The following is a 17147-nucleotide window of genomic DNA, read 5'->3' as shown; positions in this document are numbered from 1 at the left end:
AGTCCCGGTATAATTGGGACAGTCCTAGTTCCCCCATGTTTCTCCTTACACTTTCAAAATAGCCCCATTTTGAATAGCAAATTATATGGTCACCCCGAACTGACATTAGGACAGTGTGAAGGGGACATTCACAAAATCATTTCAGTGCTAGTATGGCCTGAAGTATATGGTATGTCCTGGCTGGATCTTGCTTCTGGTCTCTGCCATGGCTAATGCCACTGCCTTCTTCTGCCAAGGCTGCTGTTTTTCTTCAAGGTGCAAAAAGGAGGATCCCTCACTTACATCCACCATGCAACATTCAACCAAGTGTGCTCCAGCCAAGGCAAGCTGGATTTAATGTTTAAAGATGTTTATTTACCACGCACATTTCTTTCACTAAGGATTTATCCTAATTGATTTCAAGGGCCCTCAGTCTGGATAAACTGAGGCCCTAAGATGTTTGCTTGTTTGTTTGCTTCTTTTGAGACAGAGTCTCACTCTGTCGCCCAGGCTAGAGTGCAGTGGTGCGATCTCGGCTCACTTCAATCTACCTCCCAGGTTCAAGCAATTCTCTTGCCTCAGCCTCCTAAGTAGCTGGGGATTACAGGCACCTGCCACCATGCCCGGCTATTTTTTTGTATTTTTGGTAGAGATGGGGTTTCACTATGTTGGCTAGGCTGGTCTTGAAGTACTGACCTCAAGTGATCCACCTGCCTTGGCCTCCCAAAGTGCTGGGATTACAGGCGTCAGCCACCGTGCCTGACCCAAGGATGTTTAATGGGCCTCCCATTTTCCTGTACTTTACAATACCATCTTCAGGAAAAAATTTTGACCTATTGAAGAGGAAAATGTGTAAGAGCCTGCCCACCCCAATGTGGTCCTTTCAGAGAAGAAAGTTCTGTTTTAACAGTACCAAAAATATAACATCCATTTCAGGAAATGTAGCATTTGGTTCTAATAAACATGTAGCACTTGGTTCTTTTCTCAGGGTAGTGACTAAGCCATATTCTGAACGTTTATAAATGACATATTTGTGGCTGACTCAATGTCTTAGTTTGTTTAGGCTGCAACAACAAAAGTACAATAAATTAGGAGGCTTATAAACAACAGAAATTTATTTCTTACAGTTCTAGAGGCTAGGAAGTCCTAGATCAAAGTGCTGACAGAATCTGTCTGATGAGATCTTGCTTCCTGGTTTATAGGCAGCCATCTTTTTGCCGTGTCTTCACATGGCAGAAGAGGCAAAGAGCCTCTCTGGGTGTCTTTTTTTTTTTTTTTTTTTTTTGAGACAGAGTCTCACTCTGTCGCCCCCCAGGCTGGAGTGCAGTGGCGCGATCTCAGCTCACTGCAAGCTCTGCCTCCTGGGTTCGCACCATTCTCCTGCCTCAACCTGCCGAGTAGCTGGGACTACAAGACAGAGAATGGTGGCTGAACTTCCTTTTATAAAACCACCAGTCTCATGATAACTGATTCAGTCCAACAATGATGGCATTAATCCATTCATGAAAGGGTCTGCCCTCATTACCTAGTCACCTCTTAGTGGCCTCCCTTTCTAATAATGCTGCATTGGGGATTAGGTTTTTAACACATGAGCTCTGGGGGATATATCTAAACCATAGCACCCTGGTGTTGATTGCCATCTGTGTGATCTTAGGTGAGATCTGAGCTCTATGATATGCAGAACTGGCATATTGAGCCTCTCTAGCTCTATGATATGCAGAACTGGCATATTGAGCAACTACATTAGGTATTACAACGAAGCAAAGTCAGATGAATGTACAGCATGTAGTACGTGTCTGACACATTGTAGAATCACTACTGGTCTATCATCCTGTATCTGCCAGTTAGATATCCACAAATCTCCAAAAAACAAAAGTATTTTTTGAGTTATTTGGTAGGAATCTGGATCCAAAGATATGTGCAGGTATTAATGGTCTTTATCTCTCTTAGAGTAAATATTTATATAATTTTCCATAGAATTATTAACGTTTGATTATGAATTTGTTAATCAAGGCACTATTGCTACTGTGAAATCATATATAATATGTACACTATGAAATATCTCTAAAATCTAGGAGCCTCCAAATGCTAAAAAAGGTCTGGATTTTGATAAGAAGTTTTAACTAGTATTAGCTCTTCACACGATTCTCATGAATGAGAGGCAGAGGGTACTGAAAATAAAGAATGGAGCCCAGGGCTAAGTCTAAACAGGGATACCTGAAGAACAGAACTAGCTTTAGTAGATGCTTGACTACACAGCTGTCAGTGTATTGCATGACTTGAAAGGACCTGGGTAGGGAGCCCTTGATGTGTGTGCTTGTGATCGCAGGCATCATTGAAATATAGTTGAGATGTGAAGTCATTTGAATTTTATATTTTGAAAGCAACTGACTGTGATTTTTTAAAATTTAACTATGTCTAGCTAATGATGAAATTCTCTGTCAAATATCTAAAGTTAAACGACAAAAATACTTTTATATTTTTTGTCATCTCTTTTCTGCATCAAAATTACTGTTTTTTTGCATATTAATCATTTTGTCTTTGTGTTATTTTCTTTAATCTAGGCTTTTGGAGATTTCTATATCGTGTATATTTGTAAAATACTCTCAAACATATTACTGAGAACAGTAATTTTAGGGATTTTTTTTTAATTAAAGCTATTGGGTCTCTATTTTAACTCCCAGCGACTCATAGAGAAAAGGAGAAGACAAACAGATTCATGTGAATATTATAACTTGATATGATTATGATTCTCTAAGGACACAAAGGAGGATTTGTTTTTTACTGAGCTGATAGTCAAAGACTGGCCATTTAGGAGGCTAGGAATAAACTCTCTTCACAACACCATTGTTCCAGAAACTCTTGTAGAAGATATTGCTTCTGTTATCTCTCCTCTGGGAGTTAAGTTGATCAAGTTATTTCCTTATAGAGTACTGGACAGAAAATGGAAAATTGAAACTAATTATATAAGTAGGAAAGAATAAGGCTAGACTAACTGAAGGACTGGAAATAGATATAAAGGGCTTGGACATTTGGTGATCAATAAATGTTCTCTGAACACAGAAAGGATCTTTTTCAGGTCCATAGGATGCTATGTTCCCCTGACTACACTCCACAAAGTGCTTATCTCCCATCTTCTTGGACTCCATCAATAGCAGGCAGCTCACCAACTCATAGGCAGCCTGATCCAAGAACAGTTCTGACTAATCAGCCTTCCCATATATTAAGATAGATTAACCACCCCTGTAAGTTTCAGGATTTTATCTTACTTCTGTTATTTGACAACATGCATTAGGCCTTGTCCATGTGATTTATTGTGAAATGTATTTCCCCACACAAGCAGTATAGTATAGTCTTTAAGAACTGTGGCATGAATGGTATACAAACGGGCTCTACCACTTCCTGGCTTTACTGCCTGTAGCAATTTACTTAAATGCTCTCGACCTGAACCACAATAACACTAATCTTATGGAACCATGTGAATCCTAAATGAAACAAGGCATGCAAAACCCCTCAATTGCATAATGTACATAAAGTACCTGGAGCATAGCAATCAATATCTGGGGGTGCTTCATATTATCACACAATCACACATATATCACATAATCTTTCTTCATATCAGTTCCTTCTACAATACGAGAAATCCTCTCACAATTGCAAAAACTGCCGCTTCTCAAGCATTTTGCTTATCCCTTACAAAGAAGCTGCCTATAAGAAATTAGGCTGCTAGTTGCTGGCTGATAATTTGATGATCCCAGTTGGAAGGCTGGAGAACAAGGGAAATTATGTATAAGACAAAGTCAGCATGTTTCAAGACATTTGAATATTGGCGTCCAGTTCAGGACCTACATTTCTTTAATTTCACATTTAAGGTTGATGAGGGAGTTTAATTTCCTTAGCTACAAGAACTCTAGACCTGTGGAAAAACACATTAACCATCTATAGATCATTTACCAATCATAACTTGAGAGGGACTGAAAGCAAAACGAAATAAAGGTCTTCAAGTTAACAGCCTGCAGGAATTTGTGATGCTGTGTAGAATAGGCTGCTTAAAGGTTGTCGCCATTGTAGAAGAAAGCATCAACTGTGTATGGAATTTCAGAGTAGATACCATCCCCCTGTTGCCATCAATATGATAGTAAAATATCTTTCTTTCATTTGTTACATTTCAAGGATCTCCTGGAGAGAATGTCCAAGGTTTCTGGCCAATTAGATGAAAGAAACCAGATTTGGTAAACCAGTGTTGCAAAAAATTTATACCAATCATACGTGCCACTGGTCCAGCAATTATTAGGTTACAAAGTCCATTATTGGTTGGGTATTATTTCTCCTATCTGTTCCTAAACACATCATCATAGCCAGAATTGTGAGATTAGGTGGATATGGGTTAGGGAGGAAGAAAAGTCCTGTGACTGCAACTGGGGAGCTGAATCTTCACAATTGGTGAAATAAAAATTTGTGTTATACAATCAGATTCCCCTCTAGTGAGCTATTTACCCCTAACCTGAATCTCGTTTGTATTTATTAATTATATCCTTTGTAACATTCCTGGAAAATATTTGATTACTAATTTAGAGGTGAGGAAATTGAGTTCGTTCACAGAGTTTAAGTGATTTGCTGAAAAGTAAAATTAGCTAGGATAGACCTGGATTTCAAATTCAAGTATTCCTACTCTTAGTGCTCAACTTTAAAAGTTGGGTTTTCCTTTCATTATTATGTATTTGCATTTGTGTTAAAACCCTAGATTGTGTGGGTCTTATGTGAGCATTATTAATAGGTATATTTATATGTGCTCCTCTGGCTTTACAAAGAACATCACTTCTCTACTTCTATTGCTTCCTCTTCTTTTTGTTTTAGGTTTCAAATAACAGGTGTATTTTAGATACTCAATCATTATGCCAAGGTATCATATACTAAGTCATTTGGCTGGTCTTTGTCCACAGTTCCTGGCAGGGAGCTTCTAAACCTTGGGAATTTCCATAGTGACAGGAAAGTCTTTGTTATTCATGGTGGGTCACTTGGATGACAGGTGAGTTTATGCTAAGGAGATGGTTCGGATGGGACTTGGCTGTGCTAGAAAGACCAACCATGTGATTAGAGGATTGGGGGTTTGTGCTACTTGAAATTAACCCAAATTCCATGGAGGGGAGGAGGGCTGGAAATAAGAGTTCAACCTCAAGGCTAGTGATTCAATCCATCATGTCTACATAATGAACTCCCAATAAAAACTCAGACAGGAAGCTCAGGCAAGGTTCCTGGTTGGTAATACACATGAATGTGCCAGGAGGATGATGCATCCTGGTTCCATGGAGAGTGGACATAGAAGCTTTTCATTGGGGGGCCTCCCATAACTTGCCCTCTGCATCGCTTTTTTTGGCTGGCCTGATTTGTATCCTTTGTTGCTATAATAAAACTGTGATTTTAAGCACAGTACTTTTCTGAGTTTATTAAAGCAAATCGTTGAAGCAGAGCAGATAGTGGGAACCCCCAAATTTGTAGCAAGTTGTCCAAAAGTGTGGGTGGCCTAGGAGTCCCCAAGTTTGTAGCTGGTGTCTGAAGTGAGGGCATTCATATGGAGGACTGCTTAACTTGTGAAATCTGGCTTAACTCTGGGTAGTTAGTACCAAAATTGCATTGCATAAGGTAATTGATTTTTCCCTTTCCTCATTTTGAGCCATGATTTTGTGATGGTTTTGAGAATACCCAGAATTTAGACATAACCACTAAATAGAAAATAGAGCACAGGCAAGACATGGCAGTTAGTACGGAAGGGCTGCCCACTCAGCTCAAAATCACTGAGCAGCTTATTGGTGTTTTAACAGCTGTAGCTGCTTTTAAATACATTTGTCAGAAGAAGGAGAGAGAAGCCATGAAATTGTCACAAAAAGAGTTGGCTTAAATAGGAACTATCACCACAAACTCTTCTTCCATTGGAGCAAGAGCATGATGCAGCCTGAATCATAATCTAGATTTCACAGGGGAAAAAACAACCATTAAAAAGGAATTGAAGACCTCATCTTCATGAGGAAGTGACAGGACCTTGATGATCCCAAGCCTTTTTGTGTTGCTATGTAATAGAATTCCATCCTACAAAACTTTTATGTGTTTCAGAGAAGCCCTGCTATGGGTTTTTAGATACCAGGCATGAAAAACATTTCTTGTTGTTTATTTTGCTTATGAGTTTTCTTTTCTAAAAAGTAAACATAGTTATTTTATAAAACAATATATAAAACTTGTCTTGAATTAAAAGCCTCCATAATTGAAATTAGTGGAAAGGGGCACATACACGTATATAGGGAAAAGTTATTCCCTAATAATAGAGACAATACTTCATACAATATGACACTGATGACAGAGGGAGAGAGACACAGTTACAGTAGTGATCAGTATCATTTTGATCATTCAGCATTTTCTTCTACACTAGCTAATATTTTGGTCGGTTTTCTATTCAGGTGAAAGCAGCACACCTAATAGAACAATATTCACACTGGCAAACCCTAGAGAATGATGACAAGTATGTGGAAGCAGAGCCATCCCAGCCACCAGAACTTGAAGCAGAGAGCAAGGCTGCCCACTGTCCACTGATTTCAGCCAAGATCAGCTGGTACTCAGCGGACTCAAAGATGCTTGAAGTGACTGTTCTCAGTCTGTGTTTTGAGAGAGTCTATTGCACAACAATTGCTGATTGGTATAGATCCTGAACACTTAAAAAGAGGTTGCTGATTTCAGATTCACTTAACATTTCTGAAATATAAAATTGTATGCCATCTATTAGTGATTTATTTATTTAATCTCAATTACTAAAGACATATCATGTGTCAAAGAGGTAATCAATGATCAATTATATACTATTCATAAAATAACAAAAATGATAACTCTTAGTATTTTATTAAAACTGGTCAAAGATATATAGAAAAATATGTAGTTGTAAGTGCTTTTAATAGTAACCAAGAAAGATAGAACATGTGTTTGTATTTATACATTTATGTGTATAAAACAGCATAATAAGATAAGAAGGATTTATATTAAACTTTAATATGACTTACTGCTATGGAGAGAGGTTAGTTGGAAATGTGGTTGGTGAACCTGTGGAAGGAAATTTTCATCATTTGCTGTGCATAATTTGGTAATGCTCAAACTATATCCAAATATATAATCTTACACAGTTCGAAAAAAGAAGTCAAATTGGAAGGATGCCATCCAGAATGTTAGGGTTGGTTATGTCTAAGTTTTGTAACCATAGCTATATTTCATGGTATTATGTGTCTTAGTTTGGGTTCTCCTGAAGTACAGGCTAAGAAAAAGGACTTGCAATAAGGTAGCTTATTTAAGAGGTGAAATCAGGAGAAGGAGCAAGGGGATAATGAGACAGAAAAGGCAGAAAAGCCTATAGTGTTGTTGCTGTGGCCAACAGGTACTCTATTCGACTAGAAACTCCCAAAAAGTGTTCAGTGTCTTCCAGAAAGACTGGAGGTTGGAACATTTATCTCCTGCCTCCCATTTTTCTTTGGTTGATGGGTGACTGCAGGGATGTTAACTTGCCTATGCTTCCAGGCCATGGTTACACAAGGGCTGAGTTGGTTCCTGAAACATTTGAGAAGTTCTGGGGCCGAAATCAAAGATATGCATCAGGGATGCTGGAAGGATAATGCTGACAACAGAAGGTGATCTGAGCTTAAGTGGAACTGTCATTTGTAGCTATGACTACAGTCAGTGATGGTTCAAGAGGATGCGATGCAGTATTTCATTATATTATTATTTTGTTTTATATTTCCAACTTTTTCTTAATGATTATTAATTATTCATTCTTCATAAGAGGAAATAAAGTTTATTCTAAAAGCATCTTGATAAAATACATTTTCCCCTCAGTTACAGAAAGAAAGGATTATAAGAAACATTTGTAATACTTACAGTCACAACATTATTCAATTAAATATCTTAATGCAAACTTCAGAACTGCTTCAAATATACACAAATTTCACAAATTGATGGCAGTATTATTAATTGAATACACTGTCAAAAAATGTAGGCTTACAAAGATACAATGTCTAACATTGGGTCATTTAGAAAACCATTACAAAATACAAATGCTAAATCTATAGTGTTAAAAAATAAGCAAAAATAGATCTATTGTTGTTTGTATTTGATTATTTTAGTCAATGCTTCTTCACCGGCTAGAACTATTTTTATTTTTTTCTGTATAGCAACTTCAAAGGGGAATGATCAACCCAGCAACATATATTGTACCTGATCTTAAGGGAGAGCTGCTGGATTCAGTATCTCTTCATGACCTCAGTACTGAACCAATCTCTTAGCTTGGACTCCTTTCAGTTTTCTAAGCCTCTGATAACCACTCCTGATTTGCATTTTAAAAAATTCTTTCTGATATAGTCATGTATTTATTAATTTATTCAACTAAAAGATGTCTATTAAATTCTTGCTGTGTTTTGGGTATTATGCTAAGAGTTGGGGTTAAGTGGTGACCATTATCTTCACAAACCTATTAAGTTAGTAAACAAATTTATAAAGTGCCTTTTACATTTGACACTAAGCACTGTTTATCTAGCTGCCACCTGGGCTCTTATTGACTAAGAATTTTTTTCCTTCTTTCACATGACTTTGTTAACTCAGGTTGCATTGAGGAAATAACCCTCCTTATTTGAGACAGTTTTATCCCTGGAATCTTGTATTCACTAGCTGTTGCACTCACAGCTATACATTTACCTAAATAACTCAGAAATATTTACTTTAACAATGTATCATCTTCTTTTGCATAAAATGGATAATGATAAACAATATTCTAAATTCTAGCCAAGAGCTTGTTTCAGGAACATGCCATGTTCATTTTCTCCATGTTTATATAGGCTCCACTCTTTAATTTACTAACCAATGTTGCTTCAAATGCTAGATATGAGCAATGCACTTACATCAAAACCTATTAATTGAGAAGAATCACGCCAGGGTCCTTTTTGCCATATCTCTTTTAGGAAATGCCTTTCCTCATCTAGGCCCATCTTAATGGGACGGAGGGGATATTCTCTCCAGATCCCAACTTGTATTTCTAAATACATGCTTTCATTTATATCTAATATCTTTCCAATAGCAGAATTTACCCTGGCTGTTCACATTTGGAACCATAGTTCCCCTCTTAAGATCTTCCAGGTTTGTTTATTTCATGCCCTATAACTTCCTTAAATGTTACTCTACCAGGGAAATTAAGATGAATCTCTTGGGTTCTGCTATTTGCCCTACCTTTTCCTAAACCAGCTGAAACAGACACGAACTGTCTTTAGTGGTTCAGAAACAGGTAAATCTCTTTGTTGGAAATGAAATGTTAACTGCAATAGAGTTTTGCTTAAAATGCTGAAAAATTTAATATTTTTCACAAAATAAACCAGCAAGGTGTCAGATTTACCTTACATTCTAATTATTTGTTTAAGAAACATACACACAAGCTTCAATACATTTTAATAGCTGCTGAATTCTGTTTTCCTGGCTTACATATGCTAAATATCTGATGTGCAACTGGAATAATATCTTTATTCCCTTAGCTCATTAAGAAAAAGAATATTGTAAAGGAATTTATAAAGGAAATAAAATAGCACTAAGAATTACCCAAACTGTATAACTTACTGTTTGAAGCCTTATTTTTGACTATGAACTCCCTTGCTTGTCAGCTCTTCTTTTAACATTTAACTTTCCCAGCATTCATTCAGCCAGTCTTTAAGAAAACATTTAAGTATCTATTGCTCTGAGTCATTGATTTAGACACTGCATTGAAAGGCATGGTCCCTACCATCTAAGAGCTTAGAAAATAGAAAGCAAAATGGTATATCAGAAATTGAAATACAATATAATAAGGATGACATCCTGTCATTTATTTACACATTGATTTATTCATTCATCCATTATTTGTTTTTTATTTGATATTTTAGAATTTACTTTATGTATCATATATTGGAAAGTCTTTACAATCAATTAAATTTACACATATTTGTCAGTCTTTACATATATTTGCCAGCCTTTACAATCAATGAAATAAAGATATTTGGGAGGCCAAGGTGGGCAGATCACCTGAGGTCGGGAGTTCAAGACCAGCCTGACCAACATGGAGCAACCCAGTCTCTACTAAAAATACAAAATTGGCCAGACATGGTGGTGCGTGCCTGTAATCGCAGCTACTTGGGAAGCTGAGGCAGGAGAATCGCTTGAACCCGGGAGGCAGAGGTTGTGTTGAGCTGAGATTGTGCCATTGCACTCCAGCCTGGGCAATAAGAGAGAAACTCCGTCTCAGAAAAAAGGAGAAATAACTAACTGTCACAGGAAAAGATAGACACAAAAAGAAATTAATGTATGAAATACTATAATAGAGTTGTGCACAAGGCATTATGGGAGTAAAAAGGAAGGGACACTTATTTTTCTATGGGAAAGAGTAAAAAACTTTTTTCTCAGTAATACCTGAGGAAAGGGAAAGAAAAATAACTTTCAAGAAATGGAGTGCAGCATAATATCAAAGGTATAGAGAAACAATAAATGTGAGAGGAATTACAAACATTTCAGTTTTTCTAGAATGTTATATGTACAGGAGGGAGGGGCCAATGAGGCCAGAGCTGTAGGGGGTCTGGCTTCTGGAGGGGAGATAGGACACTCTGGAGATCTAACCATTAAATCCATAAAAACGAGGAACTATTGAAAGTTCCTAAGAAGGAAAGTGATGTCAACACATTGTTCTTCTAGAAAAGCTTCTTTAGCTGCTATAGAAGGGAAGGAGGAAGAGCTATTCAGGGGCCCTTGCAGAAGTGTAGTTATAATGAGAAGTTAAACCGAGCTCCAGGGCAATGAGAGATGGGTTGGTTGGAAAACTATTTAGGAGATGATCTTGTTCATCAGTTGGATGGGGCAAGTTACTAAATCTAAAGAGTTAATTAAGGCTGGAGAGATGATGGTGCTGCCAATGCAGATCGAGGCTAAATGGAGAGGGGTCAACTGAAGGTGAAATATTTCAGTCTAGATAGGTTCTGAATTTGAGGTCTCCGTTTCAGCAGGCAGTGAACTATATGAGCCGGTTGTGTTCACATACACTTACAAGACAAATAGTCATGCAGTCCCCACCGATGTAACTTAAATGATTGTTGAAATACTGAAATCCTTTTCTGCTGATTTTCAGCTGTATTCTTCTCCACAGCTCTTCCTCCATATCCCTTCCACAGAAACAAGGGCAGACAGAAGCATGAAACCTGGCAGAAACGTGTGACTGTCTTTAGAGCTTCTGCTTGCGTACGAGGTAAGGCTGCATCTACCCACGTTCCATTGGCCGAGGCAATCTTTCACATGTGTGCATGAATGTAAACAGCAGTGACAATCAAAGCATGTAACATCTGGTCTGGCATGGACACTGACCAGTCAGAACAGATGTACTGGAGTGGGGTCTAGTGAGGTGTTGTCCAGTAGAAAAGAGAAAATGCATGAGAAAGAAGATGATAAAAAAAAAGATAGTAAGTTAGTTTTGGTTATGTATGAAATATACAAGACCTATAAAATTGAACTGTTGGCTAGTTATGTCATTCTGACCTCTAAGGAGAGTTATCCGTGGAGAGAAAATGGACATTGTATAATTGTCAGGATGTAGATCACCAAGACACAGAATACAGACACATAGGGAAAAGATTGATATATTTGTATAAATAAAAGTATATAAATTATGAATATCAATAATTTAACAATCTTGTAATAAAAACCACACAATATTTGCAAAATGCATTATGTATGGCTGGCATTTTATTATTTTAATATCTTAAGAACACATAACCTGGTGAAACACCATCAAGCCAACAGAAAATAACAGGTAAATCTAAGTAGTTTATAAGCCTATAGGATGACTGCAACTTTCACTCATAATTACATTAATATGACTTTTTAAATATTTTAAAAATCAAATCAACAAGTATAAAAATGTTTCAAATTTTTTAAAAACATTTTTGAGTTGCTGTTGGAAGTGTTAGAAGTGTTTGTTGGTGTATCTCTCTAAAAAATTGGTGTTTATATCTGTCAAATTGTTAGTGAAAAAAACTCTGAACAGAATATGCTGTAATTTTTGAAGATGAAAAGTACACAAATATAAATGCTTACAAGCACATGCACATTTTTGACAGAATATTCAAGGAACTTTCTGTTGAGACTGTCTCTGGGAGAAAGACTTGGGGTACTGGTGAAGATAAGAGCGTTCCTTTACGCTGGCATAAACATTGTGGTATTTAATGTTTTTATAATTTGCTTTGCTGTTTTTTACCATTTAAAGAAAAAGAAAAATATATTACATGTCCTAAAGCATGCAAACATCTAGTAAAAAGTTTTTCTTATGAGTATTTATACATGGAAAATAGTCATACAGATTAACGAAAAAGTTCAGAAATGTGCCTAAGTCATTAAGCAGTTTTCAAAACAACATTTTTAGTTGTTTGTAGGCAAATTACTCAAACATAGAAGAACTTAACTTCTTTAGGGTTTGAAATTTTAAAGGAAACAAACAGTTTGTAGCAAAACTTTTGGATTTTAAGTCATATCTACACTTTAAAAACTGAAAAATAAAATTATTTGTACCTCTATGTTCAGTCTACATTGTGCCCAAACCAACATCACCTCTGGTGATTCCATGCTTCCCTGTCCATAGACCAAAATGGGATTATACATAAAGCAAAATAAAAGTTTAATCTCCCTGGATTGTCTGCCAAAACAACTCAAATATTTATTCGTCCCTTTTGAAAGATATTTGCATAATAAAATGTTCATTTTTTTCAAGACTCACGATTTGTGTGTGAAATTTGGGAAAAAGACAACCATTATATCAGTTGTGAGGCTGCATGTCAATATTGAATTAGGACAGGAAAAATGTGGCCATGTTTACCTTATGTCAGGGATTTGTAGGGAGATAATCTGATAAAGGTTTGGATTTGGGTTTTTGGTTTTTGCTGACTGGAGCTTCTCAATTTACTCTGCAAAATTCGATATAGCATAAATTCAGCATAAAATGTCCTTTCTCTAGAAGGCATGCTTCTGCTTTATATTAGACACCCTTGTTTCACTAGATAGGTTGGGCTTTGAAAAGGATGTTTCAAAATCTCTCCAGTGCCCATGATCCTGTGCTCTAACACTGACTCACTGCAGATTCCCTCAGCCTCTGCAGATGACTGTCAGAAACAAGCCTACAGTTACATTATTTTACCATACACTGTATGAGATAAAGCCCAGGAACATTTGAATAGGTAAATTATTTCAAACAAAATTAAGAGATGGTACTGACAACATTTTCAGAAGCAAAATAATCAACTTTTAGGGTTTTAACACCCTTCTGCTTACAGGCAAGTATGGTTAAAAAATACCCCCCAAAATGTGTATTTTTTCTTATTCAAGGCAAATTCCCTCAGTCTTTTTTAATGCCACACATGACCTTTTTCTATAATTTTGTAGTTGTATGTTAATCTGGAAAATATATATACATCTTTAGATCATTTTATTTCTCAGAAAATTTAACTTTATGCTTACAAATGCATAGGTTTTGAAGTGCCTAAATATAATAAAAGTGTTATATTTGTTTTCCAAATAATTATTCTCAATTTTCAGATGAAATTAAAGGAGCAGAGAACCTTGCCTAAAGATGCAAAACTACACAGAGGCAGAAGTAAATATTACCTTTCAGTTGCCTGAATGGAAAGCCCACTCTATTTTCAGTGCCCTATAATTCTCAAAATAGAACTCATAGAAACACAAAACACAATGGTGGCTGAAGAGGCTGAGGGTGGGAAGAATGGGGCGATGATGGGCAAAGGGTACCAAATCTCAATTAGACAGGTGGAATATTTTTTTTAGTTCTATTTTATAATATAGTAGATGTAGTTAATAATAGGGCATTGTATATTTCAAATTGCTAAGAGTAAATTTCAAATGTTCTCACCACAAAAAATGTTAAATAGCTTGATTTAATTATTATACATTATATTCATAGATCATATCACTTTGTACCCCATAAATTGATAAAATTCTAAATTGTCAATGTATAATCAAAAATAAATAAAATAATAAAAAGTAAATAAATAAAAAATAGAACCTGAATTTTTTATGTCCCACTGTGTCTGGAATTGGTGGGTTCTTGGTCTCACTTCAAGAATGAAGCCATGGACCCTCGCAGTGAGTGTTACAGTTCTTAAAGTTCATGTGTCCGGAGTTTGTTCCCTCTGATGTTCGGACATGTTCAGAGTTTCTTCCTTATGGTGGGTTTGTGGTCTCGTTGGCTTCAGGAGTGAAGCTGCAGACCTTCACGGTGAGTGTTACAGCTCTTAAAGCGGCGTGTCTGGAGTTACTCAGACCTTCACGGTGAGTGTTACAGCTCTTAAGGCGGCGTGTCTGGAGTTACTCGTTCCTCCTGTACAGAGTTGTTCACTCCTCCCAGTGGGTTTGTGGTCTCGCTGGCCTCAGGAGTGAAGCTGCAGACCTTCACAGTTAGTGTGACAGCTCATAAGAGTAGCACAGACCCAAAGAGTGACCAGCAGCAAAATTTATTGCAAACAGCAAAAGAACAAAGTTCTCACAATCTGGAAGGGGACTGGAGTGGGTTGCCAGTGCTGGCTGGGGCAGCCTGCTTTTATTCCCTTATCTGGCCCCACCCACATCCTGCTGATTGGTCCATTTTACAGAGAGCTGATTGGTCTGTTTTGCAGAGAGCTGATTGGTCCATTTTGACAGGGTGCTGATTAGTGTGTTTACAATCTCTGAGCTAGACACAAAAGTTCTCCAAGTCCCCACAGATTAGCTACATACAGAGCACTCACTGGTGCATTAACAAACCTTGAGCTAGACACAGAGTGCTGACTGGTGCATTTACAAACCTTGAGTTAGATGCAGAGTGCTGATTGGTGTATTTACAATCCCTTAGCTAGACATAAATGTTCTCCAAGTCCCCACCAGCTTAGCTAGATACAGAGTGCTGATTGGTGCATTTACAAACCTTGAGCTAGACACAGAGTGCTGACTGGTGTATCTACAATACCTTAGCTAGACATACAGGTTCTCCAAGTCCCCATCAGACTCAGGAGCCCAGCTGGCTTCCTAGTGGATCCTGCACTGGAGCCGCAGGCGGAGCTGCCTGCCAGTCCCCCACCGTTCGCTGGCACTCCTCAGCTCTTGGGTGGTCCATGGGACCAGGCTCCGTGGAGCAGGGAGCAGCGCTCCTCCGGTAGGCTTGGGCTGTGCAGGAGCCCACTGTGGCGGGGGTGGACTCCAGCATGGCAGGCTGCAGGTCCTGAGCTCTGCCCCATGGGGAGGCAGCTGAGGCCCGGCGAGAATTCGAGCGCAGCGCCCGCAGGCCGGCACTGCTGGGGGATCCGACACACCCTCCGCAGCTGCTGGCCTGGGCGCTAAGCTCCTCACTGCCTGGGGCCAGTCCGAGTGCAGGGCCGCCGAGCCCACGCCTGCCCGGAACTCGTGCTGGCCCGCCAGTGCTGCACAGCCCCAGTTCCTGCCCGCGCCTCTCCCTCCACACCTCCCTGCAAGCAGAGGGAGCCAGGTCCGACCTCGGCCAGCCCAGAGAGGGGCTCCCATAGTGCAGCGATGGGCTGAAGGGCTCCTCAAGCATGGCCAGAGTGGGTACCGAGGCCGAGGAGGCGCCAAGAGCGAGGGAGGGCTGCCAGCACGCTGTCACCTCTCACCACTACCTTTAAAAGAAAGCTTCACAACATTGAGCAAGTACCTTTATTACTTTTTAAAGATGCTTTGTATTTCCCAAAACAGTTCCATTGGGTTCATTGTATGCTATAATGAAATCCTAGAAATTAGTGTCTGTGGTAATTGTGAAATATGTATTTGGTCTTCATTCAGTCTCTTTGAATACAGTTCCAAAACTCTTTGGACTTCAGAGTAATTTTTTTGGTATGCTACTGAGTTGACTGGTGGCTGGCAGCCCCTTGGTAGCTTCAGGGTGGGGGCTGGTCACCAGAAAGGCCAAGGCATGATGAGAGAGTTGGGACTTTCAACTCCACCTCCCAATCTCAGGGGAGGGGAGAGGGACGAGGGATTAGATTAATCACCAATGACCAATGATTTCACTAATCATGCCTAAGTGATGAAGATTCCATAAACACCCAAAAGGACAGGGTTCAGAGAGCTTCTAGACAGCCAAATAGGTGAAGGTTCTGGAAAAGTGGCATGGCCTTGGAGAGCATGGAAGCTCTGTGCCCGTTCCCACATGCCTTGCCCTATGCGTCTCTTCATATGTATCCTTTGTAATATCCTTCACAATAAACTCATAAGTGTAAACAAATGTTTCCTTGTGTTCTGTGAGCCCCTCTAACACATTAATTAAACCCAAGGAGGGGGTCGTGGGAACTCCAATTTATTGCCAGTTGGACAGAAATGCAGGTAAAACATTGGGGCTTGTGTTTGGTATTGGAAGTGGGGAGCAGTGTTGTGGGAATGAGCCTTCAACTTCTGTGGTCTGACACTATCTCCAAATAGATGGTGTTGAAATTGAATTAGAGGACACCCAGCTGCACAATTGGTTGGTTGGTTATCAGTGGGGTTAAATCCTCACTCTTCCTAACCACCAGAGGTCACAGAAATCTTCTGTTGATTGTAGTTGAGTGAGAGAATGGAAAAAGAACTTCGGTTTGGTTTTCCCTACAAAAACAGAGCGACCAAGAAAAGTTTAACAGATCCCCACCCTCTGCCTGCCTTAAGACTACACAGTGTAGCTGGGCTTGTTTACTCAGTGCCCCCATTTTGAACACTATTGTAGCTACAAAGCTACATTCATGAGTGCAACCTGTGGCCATGAAATTGAAACAGGCTAAATGACCTAAAAGAAATGATTCCACTTTCCTTAAAGCCCAGTTTCTTAAAAACACTGGTATTGACTGAAATTAATCTATTTTCCTAGCCCGTTGCTATCAGATTGCCAAGAAAGTCGGTATAATTTTTTGGCCTGAAAAAAAAAAAAAAAACAATAAGAAAACTGAAGCTATTGTTCTCATGTGAATCTTTAACCTTGGTGCTGGCCCTGGAAAAATAGCTCCTTATTTATTCTTTCTAACACTCTTAGAACTGTTCCATCCTGCATGCCATACAGTTGAAAAGGCAGCCTGAATGCAGCAGGCAGAGAAATGTTTATGATGAACTAT

At 38.6% G+C, this 17147-nt stretch overlaps 1 long non-coding RNA gene across 2 annotated transcripts in view; it reads left to right on the top strand.

The window, feature by feature from the left end:
* LOC131382951 (uncharacterized) overlaps positions 1-11199 on the top strand; it is a 31649-nt gene extending 20450 nt beyond the window's left edge. Inside the window, exon 4 of one of the 2 annotated variants that reach the window (XR_009212580.1) lies at positions 11147-11199. This is a non-coding gene — a long non-coding RNA (uncharacterized LOC131382951). Of the gene's footprint in view, positions 1-6431; positions 6737-11146 lie in introns of those variants that run through there. The other variant, XR_009212579.1, reaches the window with a different exon arrangement.
* The last annotated feature ends 5948 nt before the right edge of the window (positions 11200-17147 follow it).

The sequence above is a fragment of the Hylobates moloch genome, unplaced genomic scaffold, assembly GCF_009828535.3.
Source record: "Hylobates moloch isolate HMO894 unplaced genomic scaffold, HMol_V3 SCAFFOLD_3, whole genome shotgun sequence".
Taxonomy (NCBI): domain Eukaryota; kingdom Metazoa; phylum Chordata; class Mammalia; order Primates; family Hylobatidae; genus Hylobates; species Hylobates moloch.
Note: the sequence above shows the minus strand (reverse complement) of the source record. Positions and strands in the feature narration are given on the sequence as shown.